At 43.0% G+C, this 24,826-nt stretch overlaps 1 protein-coding gene across 2 annotated transcripts in view; it reads right to left on the bottom strand.

Moving 5' to 3' along the window:
• WDR11 (WD repeat domain 11) overlaps positions 1-24,826 on the bottom strand; it is a 677,364-nt gene that overhangs the window by 323,253 nt on the left and 329,285 nt on the right. The window lies entirely within an intron of this gene.

Genomic DNA, 24,826 nt, shown 5'->3' with positions numbered 1-24,826 from the left:
GGGCCACGGATTGCTTTTCCATCAGCCAGAAGACTTAACAGAAAACAGAAAATTCTGCACACAGGAACCACCCAGTTTAAAAAACTCTCCCAAGGAGTCCTTAGCAAGGGGATTGGACAAAAAGGCAACTCTTGTTTGAGACTGTTATGGCCTGGATTGGCTAAGTGAATAGAATGGTGGAAGAGCTTCCTCCTTTTTTCTTTTCTGCATTTTACACATCTGGGAATGAGGGCTTTCCCATAGTGACTTCAGAGCTCAGGAACCATCTAACTTTACTTTACTCAGACCATTAACCATGGAACTTTTCAAAGTCTCACCTTTTCTGTTAGTTTTTTCTTGCTCTCTTCTTTTTTTGGCTGAGTTGTCCCTTCGTACCCTTAGCACAAAGATGTTTTCGGGTGAGTATTGCACTGATAAGTGACTCACTCGTTCACTCATGAACCTTCTATCTGATGCCTCAGACTTATCAGCAGTCACCATGTTCTTCCAGCTGCTATCGCTCTGCCCAAATAATACCATTAGCAAAAGGTATAGGGTTTTATTCGTCTCTTTTTTGTTTTGTACTGTTGTCAAATTTGATACTTTGATGTAATTATGCACTTTATGGGATTACATTATTAAACATCTGTGACTGCACACTCCACTTTATATGAAAATCAGGCAAAAATACAAAATAATGAATGAAGATAGAATACATTCATGTACAAGTATGTGAGGTCAGTAACTGCTCGATTTATTCAAAGTGGAAAAAACAGGTTATGCAGGAACATTTTTAATGCTATTTATTATGTTATTTCCCGTTTCCCGGACCTAAATAGATGTTTTTGAGAGTGTAGGGGTGGGTTGAGTGCTTTTGCTGAGGCAATCGAAACATTACCATTATACACACCGTAAATATTTGAACACCTCACCCTAATGAACCACCCACACATGGATAATTCATGTCCTTCTCAACTATCCTTACAGATACACTTGGCACATATTGCTCAGAAACACTTTGCAGTTATAAAGTCTGAGTGCACTGTTCATCACAGAAAATTGGCTTTCACTTACTACCTTGCACAACTTGGACATCTTCACTTCGTCTTTAGATTATACCTGTTAGACATGGCATCATTGGCGTGAGTCTCCCTTCCATTTTGACGGATAGCCTCCTCTGTTTTGATGTTTTTGCTGGTTTTATGCTTTGGGCTCTGTACCACTGCTAATCAGTGCCACAGTGCAAGTGCTCCCTATGTTAAATTGATGTACTAATTGGTGATTCCTTGATTGGATTTTTTTTTTAAAGTCTTTTTATTGAAGAAAACAAGAGGAGGCATTACAGAAATAGGGTGTCATACTTAAGATACAGTACAGTAGGCGATGGGCGAATACGGCAATGCAGATAAACAAATACACATAAATCTATGAGGTAAACGTATGTAAGCATATAAAGAAGGATAGACAATATGCTAAACAACCCAGTTTGACTTCCGTCTGCAAGACCCATCAACCCAAAATACAGAATAATTAAGGCCGGAGTAGACACCCACATGAATGAGAAAATCAGTTTAGGATAAACAACCCACCTCTCGTAAAAGGAAAGAAAGAAAGAAAAAGGCCATAGAACAAAATAAAATAAAATAAACCCCCCCAAACCCCCCACCCTGCACCCCTGCAATGGCTACGGCCTAACCCCCTGTCGCCCAAGAACTAACCCTACAAGAAGGAAAAGAGCGGAGGAGGAGAAATCAAACATGCTCCCGGACTCCCTTACCCCCCGCCAGAAGCGACCACCCCGAAACATAATCAAGACAGTATGAAGCTATAGTTATAAACCAACCGGGGGAGTTAGCAAAAACCACCCTACTCCCACATCATTATAGGTACAATTCCCTCATCGAATCAAGGTATTTTATCAAACCCAGTCAGTCAAGTTCAACCCTGGCCACTACGGGTTTTTGTGCGAGCCCTTCCCACCCGTACCGCCATCTCAATGGAAGAATCAGAGCGCTCAGAAAAGTCCAGGTCAGTGCAGTAGGATCGAAACCAGGATAATAGTTCTCGATGTCCACAAATCAAACAAGGATAGCTGTCCACCGAAAATGAGTCCCAAGAACATGGTTGAACCAAGAAGGAGGAAAAGGATAATAAAACACTGCAATAGTCACTGAGAAACTTATTACGGCGTATAAAACTGTCCATGTCTATCGTAGGCGGCATCGGGATTGAGCCGGATGAGCCGACGATAGTCCAAGGCTCGCAGGCTGTTATCTGGGAACCGACAAAACACATCAAATCCGGTTTCCGAACGGGGTCCTCAGTCTCTAGCGCACCCTGCACTGCAGGCACCACGGCTTGCTGAAAACATACCGAAGGGTCGTAGTCCGGTCTCAGGCAGAGGTCGTCCACTGTTACAATCATCCTCTGGATGGCGGCAGTGAACTGCGAGTGGAGCGCCCCAATGGCGGCCATTACAGCCGGAAGTTATGGCGGACCGTCCGCCCGCTCCATCCCCTCTCACGAAGCGATAGAGCAGGACTCGAACCCCGGGGGTCGACTACTCCGGGGTAACAGGCACACGTAAAGCCAATGACAACGATGGGCGCTCTCAATCTCGACACCTTCGCCGCAAGCGAGGGCCCAAGCCAGTCGACCCCGGATGGCTAGCAGAGTCTCCGGGTGACGGACCCCCGACCACAGCAACCGGTGCGTCACGCTACTGTATCCTCGGAATCAACCGATCACAGTGTCGCCATCCAAAACAATCAGAATATGCCCCACTTCGGGAGACCGGACGAAGCCCAAGTCCCGCGGCCGATGTTGTTCAACTCCAACCCGGATGGGTCAGAAATCGAGGCCCCGGCTTCCAGGCTGGGTTAGGCCGAGAATGAAAACACGGCGTATCTTCATAATTCGAGAAGGGGGAAATCTCGGGATTGCACCTTTAGATTCAGGAACACCTCATGAACACGGGGGTCCAGTGCGAATTAAAGATCCATATCAGGATATACGAGCTGCTGGCGGAGGTCGGCGGAGCCGGGAGCTTACGCGGCCATCTTGGTTGCTAGCGTAGCTCCTCCCCCCCATCATTGGATTATTTGATTGACCCGTCAGCCCCTAGTACAGTGCACCATGTGTGCCCAGGGCTTGTAAATCAAATGCTTCTGGTGGGCTTGCAGCACTGTTGTGCCACCCACAGAAGCAGCTTGTAAAGTGTCTCTCAGGCCTGCCATTGCAAGGCCTATGTGCAGTCTAGCACTGCCATGTCGACTTGGCCAAGTGCACCCACTTGCCAGTCCCTACACCTTCCCTTTGCTTCATGTTAGACACCCCTATGGTAGGCCCAAGGGCAGGGTGCATTGTAAGTATAAGATAGGACATGCTCTGATATGTGTAGCATGTCCTAGTAATGAATTACAGCCATTTTCGTTTTTCACTATTGAAGGCCACCTGTTCTCCATAGGCCAGAATGGGCAGTTAGATTATTACATTCCTATAATCCTAACGGACTCAGGGAACATGGTAAAAATTCGAATTTAGTATGCCTGTACTCAGAATAATAAAATACAAATTTTAGTAAAGTTGGTTTTAGTATTCTGTGTTTGAAAATACCACTTTTAGAAAGTAGGTATATTCTTGCCTAACTGTCCAGGCCTGCCTCTGCTAAGTTGCGTATTCCTTGTCTGGGTTTGTGAGTGACAGGGCTGGGGGATTCCAGGAAACATGCTGGGGCAGCCCAGTGGTGAATAGAGAGAGCTGCATCTAGATGGGAGGGAGGAGTTGCACCTGGGACCTGAATAGGGCTGGGCCTTGACTCTACAATGCTGGCCCCACCTCCTGTGGCTTGTCTGATGTCTCTGCCCTGCACTGTGAAAGGAGAGTAGGAATCCTGTCAACAAAGTGCTCCAGAGCTGTATCTTTCCTCCCCTGTGCTGGCTCCACCTCCTGTGGGGCGGCTGATGTCTATGCCCTGCACAGTGAAAGGAAGTCATGTAAACACAGTGCTCATGAACTGGTTTGGACTAGGCAGAGGCCTCTCTGCCTTCAGGGAACAAAGGATTTTGGGGTACAAATATTGGGACCCTGATCCCAAGAAATTAGATCAATTCTGGAACAAGAAACCTTTTGCCAAGGGAGCTGCAGGAGTTTTACTGCCCCTCTGCCCGTGTGCTATTTGCTGGGTTGGCCTGCAGTGGTTGCTTCATTGCCAAGGAAAGGAGAAGGAACTTTTTAAGGACTTTCATTATTTACAGAATATTCTCCAAGGGCTTGAACTGTGCTTGCCTCCTGCTGAAGTCTCAGGGACAAAAGACTTCACCTCCAGCTCCCCTCCGAATTTCCTTGCTGGGAATTCTCAACTCCAGACATTTGCGTGTCACTGGAAGCTGGAAGCGCGACACATCGAGAAGAAGCGTGTCGCCGCAGCAGCTGAAATCGTCGCATTGCCGGAGAAGCGAGCCTTCGCTGCATCTCCCTGAAAGCGTGTGTTCATTGAAGCTGCCTGCTGTCGCATCACCGGAGAAGCGTGACGCCAACGAAAGAGTAGCCATCGCATCACCGGAGAAGCGTGTCGCAGGGCCTGTCGCGACTCCAAAGTACAGAGTCGTAGCAAGACTGCCAGAGTGTCTACGCATTGCCATTGCATCACTGCATCAAGGGCGCCATCTTCTCGCATCGCAACTGGATCATCGCATCAGGGCGCCATCTTGCGTACCACATCGGGCCCGCAGGCTGAGAATCTACGCATCACCTCCGCACCGGTAAGGATCACGACGCATCCCCTACTCTGAGCAAGCATTGAGGCACGACGCATCATCTCCCCCGGATCACAAAACCGATGCACCTCCCCTTTTGCGAGCCTTTTGTTTACTTTGCGGTACACATCCAGGTACTTTGTTGAGAACTTTGTTGCATTTATCATCAACTTGAACTAAGCAACGTTTTATCATCTTTAAGCAATCTTAAGTATAGTATTGTGGATTTTTGTCGTTTGTGGTCTTGTGTTAAGTCTATATAAAGAATACTTATTTTTATAAAACCTGTGTTGGGTCCATCTGTAGTGTTTTCACTGTATTACTGTGTATATTCACAAATACTTAACACACTGCCTCTGAGATAAGCCTGTCTGCTCGTGCCAAGCTACCAAGGGGGTGAGCACGGGTTATTAAGGAGTGTAATCCCCTTATCCTGACTTAGAATTAAGGGTCCCTATTTGGACAAAGGTGAATACCATTGCCAATTAGAGACCCCCAGATCTAACATTGGTGGTCCGCTGTGAGGATTTGGACTTTGCATTTGTGTTTCATATACAGTGATTAGTGTACACTACTAGTGAGTGTAGAACAAACGTGACCACATACTTTTTTTTTTTTAAGAATATTTTTCCTTGGACCTGTTATTTTTCCTGAAAACTCCCAATTCCTACTACCAAGATGCAGATGGTCCCCAATGCATACTTCCTAGTTGTTGCCGCTGACAACACAGAGAGCCAGTGCAAAGTGGCTCAAGTTCCCTTTGAGTGGGTGGGGGGGGGGTCTCTGGTACTCTTCAAGTAGCTGGTAGGCCAGCCATGCCTGTGGATTGTCTGTTAGGCAATGATTTAGAAAGCTCCCCTTGGGTTAAGGTGGAGAAGAAGGCGCATTTAGAGATGTTGGGTCTGCCTGAGTGGGCGTGTGTGACCACTCGGTCTATGGCAGCTAATGTTCAGGAGACCCTTGAGCCTGAAAGTATGGCCCAGGGACCTGCCTTAAAGAGAAGAGGTAGGGGGCGCGGGAAACCAGCCCCCATTGTTCCCACGGTCAAGCAGGAGGCAGACCTTGAGGGGGATGCCCTGGAACCTACAGGGGAACAAGTTTCTGAACTGGGGAACCTGCCTGCGCAGACCCATTGGCAGCAAGAAGGGGGTCCTTCCAGGGAGGAATTTTGTGAAGCGCAGCAGAAGTGCCCTTCTCTTGTGGGTTTGAGGCAACAGGCCACAAACCAGGCAGCAGGTGATCAGTCTGGATCACATTGGATCTACTGGCAGAACGGTCTCCTGTATAGCGAGCCTAAGGTTGCTGAGCCTGGGTCAGCCCGTGTGCTGGTGGTACCCCAGCGCTTCAGAGCCTTCCTACTGGGTTTGGCTCATGATGTTCCGTTAGCTGGTCATCTGGGGCAGAACACGACCTTTGAAAGGCTTATCTCCCACTTTTATTGGCCCCAGATGCGGAAGAGTTCAGATACTCATTGTAGGACCTGTCAATCTTGCCAGGCAAGTGGGAAAAGTGGAAGGAGGCACAAGGCCCCTCTCCAACCTTTCCTTGTAGTCAGTACCCCCTTTGCACTGGTGGGCATTGACATTGTGGGGCCACTGGACCCCAAGACAGCCATGGGCAACAGGTTTATCCTGGTCTTGGTGGACCATGCTACCCGGTACCTGGTAGCCATTCAGCTTAGGACAGTGAGGGTCCCCGTGGTGGGACGTGCACTGATGGGGATCATCTCCCGTGTGGGTTTCACCAGAGAAGTGGTGTCTGACCGAGGTACAATCTTCATTTCTAATTATATGAAGTCTCTATGGAAGGAGTGTTGTGTTACCTACAAGTTCACCACTCCTTACCACCCACAAGGTAATGGAAGGTAATGGGCTGGTTGAAAGATTCAACCAGACCCTTAAAGGCATGATCATGGGTCTTGAAGAACCAATGAGGCGTAAGTGGGACGTCCTCTTCAGTTTGCCTACCGTGAGGTGCCACAAAAGTCCCTAGGGTTCGGCCCCTTTGAGCTTGTGTATGGACACCCGGTGAGAGGACCTTTGAGTTTGGTCAAGGAATGCTGGGAGCAATCTCCCAGGAAACCTCCCCAGTATGTATATAGTTACATGCTGGCCTTCAGGAACCAGACTCGGTGTTTCAGAGATCTCGCTCAGGCGAATCTGGAAGCCAGCCAGGAGGAAATGAAGAAGTGGTACGATCAGAATGCCACTCTGATTGAGCTTCAGCCTGGACAGAAAGTTTGGGTCATGGCCCCTGTGGACCCTTGTGCGAGTGATGTCACTTATCTGGTGAACTTGCAGTCTCCCAGGAACCCCTTGCGGGTTCTGCATGTTAACCGCCAAAAGCCCCACTTAGAAAGGCCTGAAGTGGGCTGCTCCTAGCGACAAGTGATGGAATGGAGGAGGAGACAGAGCCTCTTCCTGACCTCCTGTCTGCAACAGAGCAAAATGGGTCAGTGGATGGTGTCAGCCTCTCTGCCCCCTGATCAGCAGCAAGATTGTCGCCAGCTGTTGGGGCAATGCGGCGATCTATTTTCCTTGGTTCCTGGTGTCACAGAGTGGTGCGTCCATGATGTGGACACTGGAGACAGTCCTCCTGTGAAGCACAAAGCTTACAGAGTGACTGACAAGGTCAGAGCTTACATTAAGGAGGAAGTCTCCAAGATAGTTTGCTTTAGGGGTAATTGAGTCATCAAACAGTCCTTGGGCCAGCCTAGTGGTCTGGGTCCCAAAGGATGCCTCGCCAGGTGCCACACCTGAACTCCGGTTCTGTGTGAACTACAGAGGGCTCAATTCAGTCACCAGGACTAATGCACACCCCATCCCCAGAGCTGATGAGCTAATTGATCGGTTAGGGGCTGCACTGTACCTCAGCACGTTTGATTTGACATTTGGGTACTGGCAGATCGCTTTGACTGATGGGACTAAGGAGAGGTCGGCATTCTCCACAATAGATGGGCACTACCAATTCCGGGTTATGCTCTTTGGGATGAAGAATGCCCCTGCCACCTTTCAGAGGATGGTCAACCAGGTGATGGCTGGACTGGAGGATTTCCGCCTACCTGGATGACATTGCAGCGTTCAGCGTTAGTTGGGAGGAACATCTGCACCACCTATGGGAAGTGTTGATGGCACGGCGCAAGGCAGGCCTCACGATCAAGGCGAGTAAGTGCCAGATCGGGCAGGGTTCCATGGTGTACTTGGGTCACCAGGTAGGTAGTGGCCAGGTGGCGCCCCTACAACCCAAGATTGATACCATCCTGGCATGGGAACCCCCAAAGACTCAGGCACAGGTGAGAACCTTTTTAGGACTCACAGGGTACTACAGGAGGTTTGTCAAAGGGTATGGCAACATTGTTGCACCCTTGACTGAGCTGACTTCCAGGAAGCAGCCCAAGAAAGTGAACTGGACTGACACCTGTCAGAAGGCTTTTGACACCCTGAAGACTGTCATGTGCACAGCACCCGTGCTTCATGCACCCAGCTTCTCAAAAGAATTCATTGTACAGACAGACGCTTCAGAGCATGGTGTGGGGGCTGTTCTATCACAGATTACTAAAGAGGGCCTAGACCAACCTGTAGCCTTCATCAGTAAGAGGTTACTTCCACGGGAACAGAGGTGGAGTGCAATTGAGCGAGAGGCATTTGCTGGGGTCTGGGCACTGAAGAAGTTGAGACCATACTTGTTTGGGTCTCACTTCCTGGTGCAGACCGGCCATAGGCTCCTCAGATGGCTAATGCAGATGAGAGGTGAGAACCCAAAGTTGTTGAGGTGGTCTATTTCCCTACAGGGTATGGACTTAACGGTGGAACACCGCCCTGGAACAGGACACGCCAACTCTGATGGTCTGTCCAGATTTTTCCGGCTTAGTGAAGAGAACTCCCAAGGGGAAGGGTAGTTCTCCCCACATTTCAGCTGGAGGGGACACATGTTAGACCTGGCATCATTGGCCTGAGTCTCCCTTCCATTTTGACAGATTGCCTCCTCTGTTTTGATATGTTTTGCTGGTTTTATGCTTTGGGCACTGTGCCATTGCTAATCAGTGCCACAGTTAAAGTGATCCCTATGTTAAATCGATGTACTAATTGGTGATTCCATGATTGGGTTATTTGATTTACCTGACAGCCCCATGTACAGTACACCAGGTGTGCCCAGGGCTTGTAAATCAAATACTGCTGGTGGGCTTGCAGCACTGGTTGTGCCACCCACAGAAGCAGCTTGTAAAGTGTGTTTAAGGCCTGCCATTGCAAGGCCTATATGCAGTCTAGCACTGCCATGTCGACTTGGCCAAGTGCACCCACTTGCCAGTCCCTAAACCTTCCCTTTGCTTCATGTTAGACACCCCTATGGTAGGCCCAAGGGCAGGGTGCATTGTAAGTATAAGGTAGGACATGCTCTGATGTGTGTAGCATGTCCTAATAGTGAATTACAGCCATTTTTGTTTTTCACTATTGGAGGCTACCTGTTCTCCATAGGCCAGAATGGGCAGTTAGATTATTACATTCCTATAATCCTAACTGACACAGGGAACATGGTAGAAATTCGAATTTAGTATGCCTGAACTCAGAATAATAAAATACATATTTTAGTAAAGTTGGTTTTAGTATTCTGTGTTTGAAAATACCACTTTTAGAAAGTAGGTATTTTCTTGCCTAACTGTCCAGGCTTGCCCCTGCTAGGTTGTGTATTCCTGGTTTGTGAGTGGCAGGGCTGGGGATTCCAGGAGACAGACTGGGGCAGCCCAGTGGTGAATAGAGAGATCTGCATCTAGATGGGAGGGAGAAGTTGCACCTGGGACCTGAAAAGGGCTGGGCCTTCCCTCTACAATGCTGGCTCCACCTCCTGTGGCTTGTCTGATGTCTCTGCCCTGCACTGTGAAAGGAGAGAAGGAATCATGTCAACAAAGTGCTCCAGGGCTGTATCTTCCCTCCCCTGTGCTGGCTCCACCTCCTGTGGGGCGGCTGATGTCTCTGCCCTGCACAGTGAAAGGAAGAAGAGTCATGTAAACACAGTGCTCAGGAACTGGTTTGGCTTAGGCAGAGGCCTCTCTGCCTTCAGAGAACTAAGGATTTTGGGGTTTAAATATTTGGACCCTGATCCCAAGAAATTAGATCACTTCTGGAACAAGAAACCTTTTGCCAAGGAGAAGAACCAAGGGAGCTGCAAGAGTTTTACTGCCCCTCTGCCAGTGTGCTGTTTGCTGGGTTGGCCTGCAGTGGTTGCTTCATTGCCAAGGAAAGGAGAAGGAACTTTTTAAGGACTTTCATCATTTACAGAATATTCTCCAAGGGCTTGAACTGTGCTTGCCTCCTGCTGAAGTTTCCGGGACAAAAGACTTCACCTTCAGATCTCCTCGGAATTTCTTTGCTGGGAATTCTCAACTCCAGACATTTGCGTGTCACGGGGAGCTGGAAGCGCGACGCATCGAGAAGCGAGCCTTCGACGCATCTCCCTGGAAGCGTGTATTCATCGAAGCTGCCTGCTGTCACATCACCAGAGAAGCGTGACGCCATCGAGAGAGTCGCCATTGCATCACCGGAGAAGCGTGTCGCAGGGCCTGTCTCAGCTCAAAAGTACAGAGTTGTCGCAAGGCTGCCAGGGCGTCTACGCATCGTCATCGCATCGCCGCATCAAGGGCACCATCTTCTCGCATCGCAACCGGATCATCGCATCGCATCAAGGTGCCATCTTGCGCAACGGGCCTGCAGACCGAGAATCTACGCATCACCTCCGCACCGGTAAGAATCACGGCGCATCCCCTACTCTGCGCAAGCATTGAGGCACAATGCATCATCTCCCCCGGATCACGGAACCGACACATCTCCCCTTTTGCAAACCTTTTGTTTACTTTGCTTTACGCATCCAGGTACTTTGTTGAGAACTTTGTTGCATTTATCATCAGCTGGAACTAAGCAACGTTTTATTATCTTTAAGCAATCTTAAGTATAGTATTGTGGATTTTTGTCGTTTGTGGTCTTGTGTTAAGTCTATATAAAGAATACTTGTTTTTATAAAACCTGAGTTGTGTCCATCTGTAGTGTTTTCACTGTATTACTGTGTATATTCACAAATGCTTAACACACTGCCTCTGAGATAAGCCTGTCTGCTCGTGCCAAGCTACCAAGGGGGTGAGCAGGGGTTATTAAGGAGTGTAATCCCCTTATCCTGACTTAGAAGTAAGGGTCCCTATTTGGGCAAAGGTGAATACCATTGCCAACGAGAGACTCCCACATCTAACAATACCCAACATGTGTATCATCATCCCAAACTGACAGGCGGTCTCACAAGTCATTCATGCACCATGTTGGTTCTGAGGTCTACTGCAAGAATCTCCAATCAATTAAACAATTTGATTACTGAATTGTTTGGTCTCCTAGAGGCAGCTCAGTCATCAGCGCTCAGATCTCTGACATCATGACGACAACTTATTTCTCGTTGACGAGAATTGTTGAGGAGACAGCAGCATCAACACAATAAAATGAACAGTTTCCTGCATTGTGAAAACGGCCTTCATTAGACAAGTCATGACTCTCAACAAAGGCAACATCCTAGACCTGAGGTGCTCTACCAGGCTATTTGTCACGGACACCTTGCAGCGACCCTAGCCTATGCAGGCCATGTTGCCATTTTGTTATTATAATACATGGGATTCTGTAATTTCTGTAAAAATAATAACCCAAAACAACCTCGGGTCTACACTAGCACACAAATCATATGTTTACATCAAAAAATGTGTGTAAAGTGATAAAAGGATGGGAATCTCTCATAATCTCTCACCAATAAATGGGGGATAATCCCTTTAAGGATGAAAACCCTCACTCACCATAGGTGACATGCTTCATCATATGGGTTTCTCCTCCTAGTAGGAAAACCTAGTCCTACTGAGGGCTACAACTTCCTCAGTGTGAGGAAGGAGCTCAGGGATGTTTTAAAGAGATAGTCGCTATCTAATTTGAGATGCTAAAATCCCATATGTGAGTATTAGGTGTAGTGAGAGTGCAGCGCAAGAAAAGGAAAAAAGAAATCAATGGTGGCGAGTTTAAAACTGCCTAATGAATGCTTGCTCTCACTGGCAGGGTTAAAAAGAAGTGCAAGGAGTAGTATTGATTTAAAACTACTCAATAGGTATAGGTATACACGTTTCAGCCTTCCGATCAATATAATGTATCTTTGGCTTTCTTCAGGACCAGAATGATTTAACCCCTTCCATGCTCATGACTCATGACTCCACTATGACTCTTAACGAGCCCAGCTCGTCAAGAGTCATAGTGGAGTTGTGCTCATGACGAGCTGGGCTAGTCATAACGGTCGTGGTCCGCCTACACGCGATTGATTCCCCGCCTGTGCAGGAGAATTAATCAGGAGCTCTACTGTGACTCATGACGAGGCTGGCTCGTTACAAGCACCGCGGCGCCACATCTCCCCCCCCTCCCTCCTGCGCCGTCGGGAATTACCCTCGCGGCGAAGGGGTTAACAAATGCTGCTGCTACATTCAATATATTGAATACATGAAAAGATAATACAACACCAGTAATCCTGTGCGTTGATGTCAGGTATTACTGGGAATATCCATAATAGTAGGATAAGTCACCTGACCTGTACCTGGCGACAGCTCAGGGAAGTGGGCCCGCTCTGTCCATCGGCACCCCATCACGGTACAGAGCTGCAACCGGCTTCCTTTTCTTGCGCTGCACTCTCACTACACCTAACACTCACATATGGGAATTTAGCATCTCAAATTAGATAGCGACTATCTCTTTAAAACATCCCTGAGCTCCTTCCTCACAGTGAGGAAGTTGAAGCACTCAGTAGGACTAGATTTTCCTACTAGGAGGAGAAACCCATATGATAAAGCATGTCACCTATGATGAGTGAGTGTTTTCGTCCTTCAAGGGATTATCCCCCCTTTATTGATGAGAGATTATGAGAGACTCCAATCCTTTTATCACTTTACACACATTTTTGATGTAAACATAGGATTTGTGTGCTAGTGTAGACCCGAGGTTGTTTTGTGTTATTAATTACGATTAGGGGATATTCTCCTCGTTGGTCTTTAAAAAAAATCCCTTGGACCCTCCCCCACCTAGTTTGTTACAATTCCTGTAAAAATGCCAGTTTCTAATTTTGCGACTTGTGACGCACACAGTCGCCGATTATAAAGAAAAGATGTCAGAACTAGACTGCTGCTAGGTATAACAGTCGAGTTCTGACATCACAATGGCTGCTGCTAGACCCAGCAACCGAGGTCAAAGGCAGGTCAGGTCGAGGAGCATAACTGTAGCAGCTGTTTAAAACAATGAAAACTGAATGCTGCATTTTTTTCTTATGCTCTATTTTCCTAGCTTACAATGACAAGCAGAGAGTACATGTTTATTTTTTGCACTCCTTAGATGGTTAGAGAAAAGCTAGAATCTTTCTGCATGTTACTAGGCAATCCAAGCTATTGCAGCTTTGGAAAAAGAAAAAAAAAACAATTACTTTTATTGAACAGTTCAAATATCTGTTTGCAACAAATATCTAACAGGTTTTTGATATGTTTCATTTTGCACTAGAGGTTTCATCTTTATTCTTCATGTATGTAAACATGCTCACTATTTCATATGAAAGAGCTATGCACCAAGGTTTTAGGTGGTTTACGGAAAAGGTGATGGTGTGATCATGTATTATATGGTATAAAGTACCCCCTGGCGTACATGATAAGGATATTGCAAGTCACCTCGGAGTTACAAAACCTTATAAAGGAACTCGGACTTCGGGCCTCATTCCTCTATATGGTTATGGAACTCCTTGGTGACTTGCAATATACCAAGGGGTATTTTATGTGATATATATCGTGAGTGAATCAGACCTTCTCACCCTGGCCAACCACAGTCCCACAAACAGAAATGATGCAGCTTCAGAAATCTCTCCATAAATGCTTTACAGATTGCCTTAACTATTCTGAACACCTTATCAGACTCTTATGCCTAGGTCAATACTCAAACTGTCCTCAGCTACACGCCCAAGTCAACATTGACAGCCACAAACCTGCATCCACTCATTCAACTTATCATAAGTCCTTACTTCTGTTAGTACCAAGTGCACACAGAAAGCAAGCTAGCCATCTTCAGTAAGGAAAAGAAATGGTAAAGATCACACCTCTAGGAAGACACTGTGCAGAACATGAAAAATATACATTTTCACAGCTAAGGCTCCCTACTACACCAACACAATCAACACTGTCTCCAATCAGTCAGTCAATCAATCAATCAGACAGTATTTGTATAGTGCTGCTAATCACACGTGAGGGTATCCAGATGTTAGGTTGATGGGCTCAGTCGAAAAGACAGGTCTAGATTATTTTCCTGAATTCCATCAGCAAGGGTGATGCCCAGAGGTGGAGGCGAGGCCATTCCAAGAATTGGCGGCAAGAAAGGAGAATTAACGTCCCCTGCTGTGGCTTCGGCGGCTGCACAGTGTGTGTGTGAGGCGTAACGAAGGTCTCTGGATGGTTGGTGGAAGTTCAGGCACTGGTTAATGATGTCGGTCCAAAGTCGTGAAGGGCTTTGTAAGCGTGTGTCAATATCTTGAATTGCCATCTTTTCTGGATGGGGAGTGATCCAGCGCTCTCACCAAAATATTGCACAAATGACACTATCTACTACCACAAAACTTACACTACAACACTAGGCCCATAACAACAATAGAGCGCTTGAATCATGAGGCGATAAGATCTAAATATAGTTGTTTAAACCATCTGCAATAATCAAGACCAGCTTGTCATTTTAGAAAGTTTATTTTGACACATCTAGAAAAACTTAGGTTTTGGTATTTTATTAAACAAGCATTAGAAAATGTCATAAAGAAAGATTTATTCAGTATTAATAAAAAGAGCATAAATCAAGAATTATTATTCATTAGCAGGAATAAGTAAAATTAAGCATTTTCCAAAATCCTAACTATCTCTCTGTCTCTACCCTCATCACCTAATAATAAAGTAATTAATAAAAACTCCTGTCCTCACGTGTAAAGTCCATCAGCATAACATCGTCCTCCAGAATTCTCGAGCGTAAGCCAACTATGTGTTCTCTGAACCTATTCTTATACCCTAATTTAAGCTGAGCTAACTATTTTTCACATTCCAGCAGACGAATTCTAGTTCTCCATTGGCTGAGCCACCTCGTACCACAGTAAACTGTGACACCTCCTTCTTACATGCCCGGGCAAATTCACTAGTCCATTGTTCATTTAGAAGTCTTGGCAGTTCTTCCTTAGTCTGCTACATTTTGTAGCGACAGCTTCTTTTTAACCTTGAGCCATTCAGCTCTGAACTCCCGTGGCACGTTAGCAAACGTTAGCAAATTTCTCCAAAAAGTCATCTTTTTAGCAGTTCAATCCAAAACCTTTCAAAATAAAAGCTCAGAGGCCTTTTCCATCCTTCTTGGAATTATTTTCACTTGAGCCATTTTCATCATTAGGCCTCTTTCAGAAAGCGTCAATTTTCTGCGCCACTGTCCCTGCGCCACTTTTAAAAGTGTACTATTTTTCTGCAGTCATCTCTAAGCTTCACTTGTAAAACTATTATATAAACAAACACAAAGAATAATTAATGCAAGAAATACAGTTTGTTCTGTTGCCTCCCATCACTGCTAATAATTAACCCATTAGTCTAAATTACCTAGCAGTAAAGCACAAATAAAGCAGCATTTTATATCTACCAGTCTTCATAAATCCATAAAGCCTTATGTGCACCTAGAATAGTAGAAATGACATCACATAGACAAGGGAAGCAAAATAAGCACATGCCATTATTTCAAAAACAGCTGCTATTAGTTATGACATGACAATAGACAAGATTAATTTATTATTTTCCACATACATGAGAATGCAACATAATGCACATTTATGAGCACACATATTAGTTTCCCGCGTGTTTTGTGAAAATGCAACTTTAAACTAGGTTGAATTATTATACACACAGCACAAATTGTTAGCATTATTAATTTATTTATGGAAGTGTGACTTCACGGGTTTAAACAGATTTCTGTTTTCTATCCCGCTCCATCAACTCCCTCATCTGGTGATTAACAAATCACCACACCACCACCCAATATTTTAGCAAAGATTTTATCTAAGATGAACATGATTCAATTTCACCTGTGTTAGTAGTTCTAAAGACTTATCTCATCAGTTTATCTACAATTCTCATATATATATTTAAGAAACCCCTCTAGTTCTATTTCTTTCTCTTGTGTAACATACAACTAAGCTTCAATAAATGTGTTGCAAAAACTATAACTAATAAATTGTCAGTATCTTGCTTGTCATATTGACCTTAAACTTCTCCTTATTAATTTCTCAAAGAACAATAACAACCTAAATTAACCGAAGCAGAATTATATTTTCATTAAGCTTGCAAAGAAAAATAAAACAAACATTTTAAAAATTTTACCTAAATTTTCTAAAAATTTCTAACACCCCCCTTTTTCAAATTTTATTTTTTTTATTTTTTTTTTATACTCTTTAAACCTTCTAACAGTTTTTCTTCGACCTAATGTCACAAATTAATTTTTCAGCTAACAGTATTTCTTCGACCTTGTGTCATCTAACAAGATTTCTTCAGCCTTATGCCAAAAACAGAAAACCTAAAATTTTTTTAACAGGTATGTACTTCAATCATTGTCACTTTTGTTTTCAATCTTTTCCTGACTGTGACTATTTACCTCCATTACAGGTATCACTTCTATTTTCTTTCCTGCCTCAATCTGTTTCTTTGATCTGTATCTCAATTTGAATTTTAGGCCTTCATTTTCTTCTGGCCAGTTATCACTTTTTCTTAGTAATTTCTTCTTTTGCTTGGTCACTTTACATTCTGTTCTCCAAGCTCCTTTTCTGAATTTTCTCATTTGAGAATCTTCATCACTCTCATCAGTTTCAGTGTCAGACATTTTCATTCTGGACTCAGGTACTTCTTTACTCAGCAGCTTCACTCCATTAGGAACGTCATCTTTGTAGCTGGTACTTGGCAATTCATTTTCTTCTTCAATTACCTTCAACTTCCCAGTTTCAGAATTACTGTTCCTGCTTTCAGAGCTACTTTCCTGCTTTTCAATACTCTCCTGGTCTTGAATCACAATCTGATCACATTCTTCTTCTGCTTCTTTTTCTGGCAGATTTCCATCATTTTCTGAGTCTTCTGTCACAACTTTCAAGTCTTCTTCAATCAAGGCTTGTTTTCTTTTCGTGTTCTCCAGATATCGACCAACTTGTCGACCTTCAAGATCTGGATTCTCTTCAGGCTCTTCTTCAGAATCTGAATCAACAATTGTGACACTATTCTCATCAGGATTTTCAGGTGTAGATACACGAAAAGTATGGCCAGTGTCAATCCACCTCTTCAGTCTTTTGCACTTCTCTGCATTTGTTGTGACAAGACTGACTAGCCTCCTTTTCTGCCACCTTGGCACTAGAGAATTTCTTTTTAGACGAACCTTTTTCCTTATTCTTTTACCTGGTAACAAATCAAGTGCTTGCTCTTTTTCTCTTGTTTGCACTTCAGTTTCATCTTCATCAAACACAGAAATCATTTCATCTGATAAATTCCTGAAATTCTCCAAATTGATGCCATCATTGATAGACATCATTCTTTTCTCTGGTATAAATGTCTGTCTCATGACCTTGTCCATCTTAATCTCACGTGGACTTAAATCTGTCTTTTTATCAGTAGTGTTTCTCAGAAACATCAAAACAAGTGGAAGAATATCTGTCCACTTTGTACCTGCAGCTAGGTTCATTTTTGCATCTCTGACTTTTATAGTAACATTCTCATGTTCCTCAACATCTGACATTTCTGTTCCATCTGTACAATGGAGCAATCTGTTTTCAATATGTCTTTTGCCATCTGATAACTTTGCAACAGTAATTTCATCATCATGTCGCTTCTGAAATGTTTCAAACCATTTTGAAAACAAACAGTAAATCACAAAAATGTAGCACAGTTTGTCATGTAGTGACATCTCACAGAAATTCATTTGTAATCTGGTCAATGAACCACTCTCCTGTAATTCTGTTCCCAATCTCACAATTGTTCTATTAATTGTGTTCACTTGCTGATATGTCAGACACCTCTGGTAAAGAAATTCTACAAATCCATGGTACATTCTGTCCATGTCAGTAATCATGTTATTTAGTAAAACAACTCTACCATCTTTGTGTGACAAAATCTCATCCTCATCTCGCTGTCTAAAATCTATTCTCAACCATGTGTTTCTCAACCATGTGTTTTTCTCCTCATGAGTTGCTTCATCTTGTAAGCCTTTGACTACTTGCCATGTTTCAACTACAGATGTTAGTATTAGTGAACTCAAAGCATGTTCATCATTCATTTTGTGTGCTGTACATATGCCAACAAACCTTTCTGCCAATTGAATATCATCAATTAATCTTTTAATTAAATTTGCATTTCTGAAAAGTGAACCTGCAGAAGTCAATGTTTTAATCTGTTTATCAATTGTGTCCTTTACTTTGATGTCTTCACTCAAAAGAACATTATTTTCATTCCAACATTCTGGAAGTGCATTTAATCCTTTTGGACCGTTTTCTTGTTCTTTAATTAATCCTGTATCTGTTTTCTCTGTCTGTTCATTAACAAAAATTTGCAATGGCAGTGAAGCCATCTCATTCTGCTGAACCATTACCTGTCGCTGTATTTGTAGCTCTTTATTTAGCTCATTTATCTCAATCTCCTTTTCATTTGACCATAATTTTGACTCATCAGGCTGTGTCAATTTAATCAGGTCAGTATCAGACTTCTCACTTACCAGAACTGAAGTCATTTCTGTTTCTTGCTGAGTTTTGATCCCTACCAGTTCAATCTCAAGTACAATAGAATAAACCTTTTCAGTTAATGGGACTTTTAAAATTGCGGAATTAATTTCATCTTTTCCCAGTGTAGGCACTGTCACTGTTTTCATAATTTTCATGGACTCCTTTAAATCATTTGATGAATTTACATGATCAGGAATATTAATTCCAGATGTACCAAGCATCTCATTATGTTTTTCAGTTGCATCATTTTCAGAAGAAGTCTGAGCTGACATTCTATCAATCTGATCTGGCATTTTTGGCGTTACATCAATCTGTTCTGGGGGTCTTATTGAATTCCTGTTCTGATCCATATTTACAATATCAATTTTACATTGATCAATATTTTCTACTCTGACACTTTTATTATTTATTTTCGCTAATTTGGGAATTTTTAATTTACTCTCGCATTTGGCAACAACCTTTTTCATTTTCTTATACAAGGAAGACATTTTATTTAATTAATTTGATAATTGTACTCTCTAAATTTGCCTTGCAGCGTTTGCTGATCAATTAATTAATTAATTTTAACACTATCAGGTGTAGAAAACCTTATAATTTGGTCAATTTAATATTTCTCCTAATTTACCTGTATCACTAATTATAATTAACCTGTAAAGAAAAATATCAATTTGCAAAAACAGTAGCAACGCAAAATTTTTATTTATAACAGTAAATATCAACATATAATCACATGTGTTTTAATTGTATGTATTTTTCACTTACACACCTTCTGCAACGTATACCTGTAAAAAAGAAAACCTACTCTGTTTTGCCTTAAATTTAAATATAATTTCTTGCTGCTACCTTGAACACAGCGCAAACTTCCTAATTACACCAGTAATTACAGTAACTAACAAAATTAATTTAATTACTACTACTTAATATTGCATTAATTAATAATTAATATCCTCACTTTAATCACCTTTGATGCTATTATCCTAATATATCTACTATTTTTATTCACTAATTAACAAAATGTGTTGTTTTAAATTTCAAAAAAAACTATTAATAAAATGAAGCTTAAAATGAAGCTTTGGGCATTTATATTGTGGAAAAACTAAATCTCCAGCAAAAAGTAAACAATGTGCATTTAGCACAAGTGTTTCAGCTAATCAACGTGTTGTTACCCAATGCTCTACTAATCCTAGTGCCTGCCAGAGTTTTAACCAATCCAGTCGCAGCTTTTGTATAATACTACAGTGTTCCTAGCTAATCAAGACACATCAAGCTTGTTCTTAATGAATTTTAGACAAATTAAATTTTTAACCAAGCCAGCAACTCTTAGTCAGACATTAGAAACCCTCAGAGTGTAGCACGATTTGTTTATTATCTCAGATTCAGCACTTGGCAGCAAGTCATTAATGCACGAAGCTCTGACCAATCAGGTCGTAATTCGTAATAGGACACGTCACAGCCAGCTCCAGCGCTGTTGACAAATTACACACAACATAACAGCTCTGCCAATGTGTATGTTGCTGCTACTGCAGTCTCTCTCCCCTCGCGCTTCGCTTTGGGAAGTATTTTTAAATAGCAAGCAATCTCTGGGCATGTAATACGTAAGCCATAGCTTATTTAACAAATAGTAGAGCCTCGCCCAATCAGAGCGGGGCTCACGGAGCCTCGCGGCGTCTAGACCAATCAGGGGGCGGCACTGCTATGACGCTGCGCGTCAATATCCAATGGGTGCGCGGCCTTTTCTGTGACGTGACGGGACTTCCACCAGTCACAGTGCGGTCCCTTCGTAACTACTTTGATATTGAGGGATGCCAGCAGGTCATAGAAACACAGCGTTTTTATACGCAAAGACCTCACCAGTACCTTGCTTAATGAGAGCGCGGCTCTCCTATATAACCCACACTAGACGGCCAGTCCCCATTCAATACACGGAGCTCTGCCCAATCAGAGCGCGGCTCCGTGGATGACGCGTCGGCTTTCTAATCAATGGCAGCGCGGCGGTAGGCGCTGCAGCTATTCCCTTTCACTCGCAATCAGTCTTCTTCCACACACGCTCCCTTTAATGCGTGTAACATTTGATGTCAATACACATCCCGAGGCAACTACAACTATTTAATTTTTGGACATTTGCAATTACTAAACTTCTTACGGAGCCTCGCCCAATCAGAACGGGGCTCACGGAGCCTCACTCTATCAGAGCGCGGCTCTGCCAATGACGCGACGGCCTCTGGACCAAAGGGAGCGCGGCTGTGGCTATGACGCGACGGGACTTCATCCAATGGGAGCGCGGCGGCTGACGCAAGCAGCCGCTGCAGATGGCAGCTCTCCCCTTCGCTCTTTCTCTCGGCAAACAGCCCCTCCCTCACTAAATTTGATTTTTAACAGCGCGCTACACTAAAACGGGGTCTTTTAATTTAAAGACGCTTGTTATGACCAAAATTCTCGTTAAAAGACACTCCAGTCACTTCAATTAATCGGAGTGATATTTCATTGTGACACTTTGGGTGCTAGACAGCTGTTTTTATTCTTAGTACAGCGCGCTTATCACACGCATCAGTTTTTAATTTAGCAGCATTATTAAAACGAAGGGAACAAAAGTGGACGTTTAGCTAGTTACAGCATAACGACACCTCAGCCAATCAGGGGGCAGTTTTTCATTTACAATGCTGACGCTCTAGCCAATCCGAGCGCGGCAATTCTGACGTAAGCAGCTGCTGCAGTTTCTGTCTCTCCTCACACGGTCTCACTCCTAAAACCAGCCCCTCCCTTACAATTTTCGATCGGGGCACATTTTAATGGTTTTAAACTACGGAGAACAGTTTATTATTATATTTAAAGTGTGGAATGTTTATAAAATGAATTCTGATCACTTTTTATTTACTTAAAAATGTTTAACAACGTGTAATACCTTAATTATAGCCTAATTAACACAGAACATTCTAAAATGCTCCTGAATGTTTTAAAATAGCACAGTTCACCTTTTTATACTTTTCAACTATGCTGAACACTTTTGAATTGAATTTTATTAGCGTGCAGAGCTTTTAAATGTATTTAAACACTGCACATACTTTATAAAGTCTTAGAATGGTACAGACTTTATCCTAAACTTTCCTAAGTACCTTAGAATTACTTTTGGTACATTTTAGTGAATACATAAAACGAAACTCATCTGTCTGCTTCTCTAATTAGGATAGTTTACATACATTCAAGTATCCACACTTCGGAATAGTCGGCGCTATTCACACTAAGGATAATTTCCATTTGTCAGTAGAGCAACTCTTACCCTACCCTTCTAACACGTAAGAATATGAACTCATTTTCCTCTGAACGCACCGCGAAGTGACAGTATCTAAGAGTTCCACTTGAACATACCTTACAAAACAATCACGCACTTTCACACTGAAAATTCCCTAACTTCAGTCACACATGAAATCCGTACAGGACTCTCACCTGTTTATAGAAATCATGCACCGTTAGCAAAATAACACCGTTATCCGTACAGGACTCTCACCTGTTTATAGATATAAAACATGTACCCGTACAGGACTCTAACCTGTTTATAGATAATCATGCACCGACATTACCCTACCCTTCACTCAAGCTCGAATATAACTAATACTCTTATCACAGTGAGTTTTATGGAAGGCACTTTGTCCCTATTCTCATGCTGCTCTAATTTCTTAGAAAACCCTCACTATTACAAGATTCACACCTAGCCCTAAAACTGTGTTGCACGGCGACAACACTGTATTGCACGGCGACAATACTTCTGGTACACGGCGATACCAACAGTGATACTCGGCGATATCACAGAAACAGATCAGATATTCTGCATGACTACATTCTCATCACACAGTTTTTGTACCGGTACACACATAGCACAAAATAAAACAAACTCAACATGTGTTAAAACTTAATCCTATGAATTTACCACCATATATGTATCATGCATGTAACATGTATGTCAAAAACAACATATATAAACCGTCCGATGGCTACCAGAAATTGATCCAGCGCTCTCACCAAAATATTGCACAAATGACACTATCTACTACCACAAAACTTACACTACAACACTAGGCCCATAACAACAATAGAGCGCTTGAATCATGAGGCGATAAGATCTAAATATAGTTGTTTAAACCATCTGCAATAATCAAGACCAGCTTGTCATTTTAGAAAGTTTATTTTAACACATCTAGAAAAACTTAGGTTTTGGTATTTTATTAAACAAGCATTAGAAAATGTCATAAAGAAAGATTTATTCAGTATTAATAAAAAGAGCATAAATCAAGAATTATTATTCATTAGCAGGAATAAGTAAAATTAAGCATTTTCCAAAATCCTAACTATCTCTCTGTCTCTACCCTCATCACCTAATAATAAAGTAATTAATAAAAACTCCTGTCCTCACGTGTAAAGTCCATCAGCATAACATCGTCCTCCAGAATTCTCGAGCGTAAGCCAACTATGTGTTCTCTGAACCTATTCTTATACCCTAATTTAAGCTGAGCTAACTATTTTTCACATTCCAGCAGACGAATTCTAGTTCTCCATTGGCTGAGCCACCTCGTACCACAGTAAACTGTGACACCTCCTTCTTACATGCCCGGGCAAATTCACTAGTCCATTGTTCATTTAGAAGTCTTGGCAGTTCTTCCTTAGTCTGCTACATTTTGTAGCGACAGCTTCTTTTTAACCTTGAGCCATTCAGCTCTGAACTCCCGTGGCACGTTAGCAAACGTTAGCAAATTTCTCCAAAAAGTCATCTTTTTAGCAGTTCAATCCAAAACCTTTCAAAATAAAAGCTCAGAGGCCTTTTCCATCCTTCTTGGAATTATTTTCACTTGAGCCATTTTCATCATTAGGCCTCTTTCAGAAAGCGTCAATTTTCTGTGCACTGTCCCTGCGCCACTTTTAAAAGTGTACTATTTTTCTGCAGTCATCTCTAAGCTTCACTTGTAAAACTATTATATAAACAAACACAAAGAATAATTAATGCAAGAAATACAGTTTGTTCTGTTGCCTCCCATCACTGCTAATAATTAACCCATTAGTCTAAATTACCTAGCAGTAAAGCACAAATAAAGCAGCATTTTATATCTACCAGTCTTCATAAATCCATAAAGCCTTATGTGCACCTAGAATAGTAGAAATGACATCACATAGACAAGGGAAGCAAAATAAGCACATGCCATTATTTCAAAAACAGCTGCTATTAGTTATGACATGACAATAGACAAGATTAATTTATTATTTTCCACATACATGAGAATGCAACATAATGCACATTTATGAGCACACATATTAGTTTCCCGCGTGTTTTGTGAAAATGCAACTTTAAACTAGGTTGAATTATTATACACACAGCACAAATTGTTAGCATTATTAATTTATTTATGGAAGTGTGACTTCACGGGTTTAAACAGATTTCTGTTTTCTATCCCGCTCCATCAGGAGCACAGTGAGGTGTGGGGTGATGTGGGTCCTTAAATTGAGGATAAGTCTGGCCGCTGAGTTGTATATTTTCTGTAGTCCCTCATGAGTTCGGTGGAGGTTCCTACATACAGTGCGTTGCCGTAGTTCAGCCGGCTGGTGACTAGGGCTTAAGTGAGGGTTTTTCTTGTACTGATGGGGAGCTGTTCCGAGATTCTTCAGAGCATGCGGGGAGTTTGGAAGCAGGCGGAGGAGACTGTGTCGATCTGTCATTTCATGGTGAGTTTGCTGTCCAGGATGATGCAGAGGTTGCGGGCGTGGTCTGTCAGTGTGGGAGTGGGTCCGAGTTCAGTGGCCCACCATGTGTCATTCCAAGGACTGTGTGGTTGCCAAAGATCAGTACTTCTGTCTTGTCAGTGTTGAGCTTCAGACACTTGGTCTTTATCCAGTCAGTGAAGTTCTTCAAGCAGCTGTAGAAGTTGGTCTTCGTGAGGCCAGGGTGTACCGAGAGTGAGAGGATAAAACAGTGTTCTCCTGGAGGTTGTCAAGTACTGCATCTGCCACACACTGACATTCTTAGTACTGCTAGAAAACGCAGTCGACGAGGGAAATTCAATTCTCAGCTGCTAAAAAGGACATAACTGGCCAAATCAGGAAACAATCATAGACCATGCAGCGAACAAAGTATGTTAAAACAGGAGGTGTATGGTTGCATGGAAACACATCACAGTCAAAAAGCCGAGGACGACCTAAAAAAAAATCAGAGATAGGTAGCCTTTTCCTAATCAAGCCAAACAGATGGAAAACAGATTTTTAAGGGTTGTGGTGGTACAATACCCTACCAGACACTCTAT

Source organism: Lissotriton helveticus, chromosome 5_1, assembly GCF_964261635.1.
Source record: "Lissotriton helveticus chromosome 5_1, aLisHel1.1, whole genome shotgun sequence".
NCBI lineage: Eukaryota > Metazoa > Chordata > Amphibia > Caudata > Salamandridae > Lissotriton > Lissotriton helveticus.
This window is presented reverse-complemented; position numbering and strand designations above follow the sequence as displayed.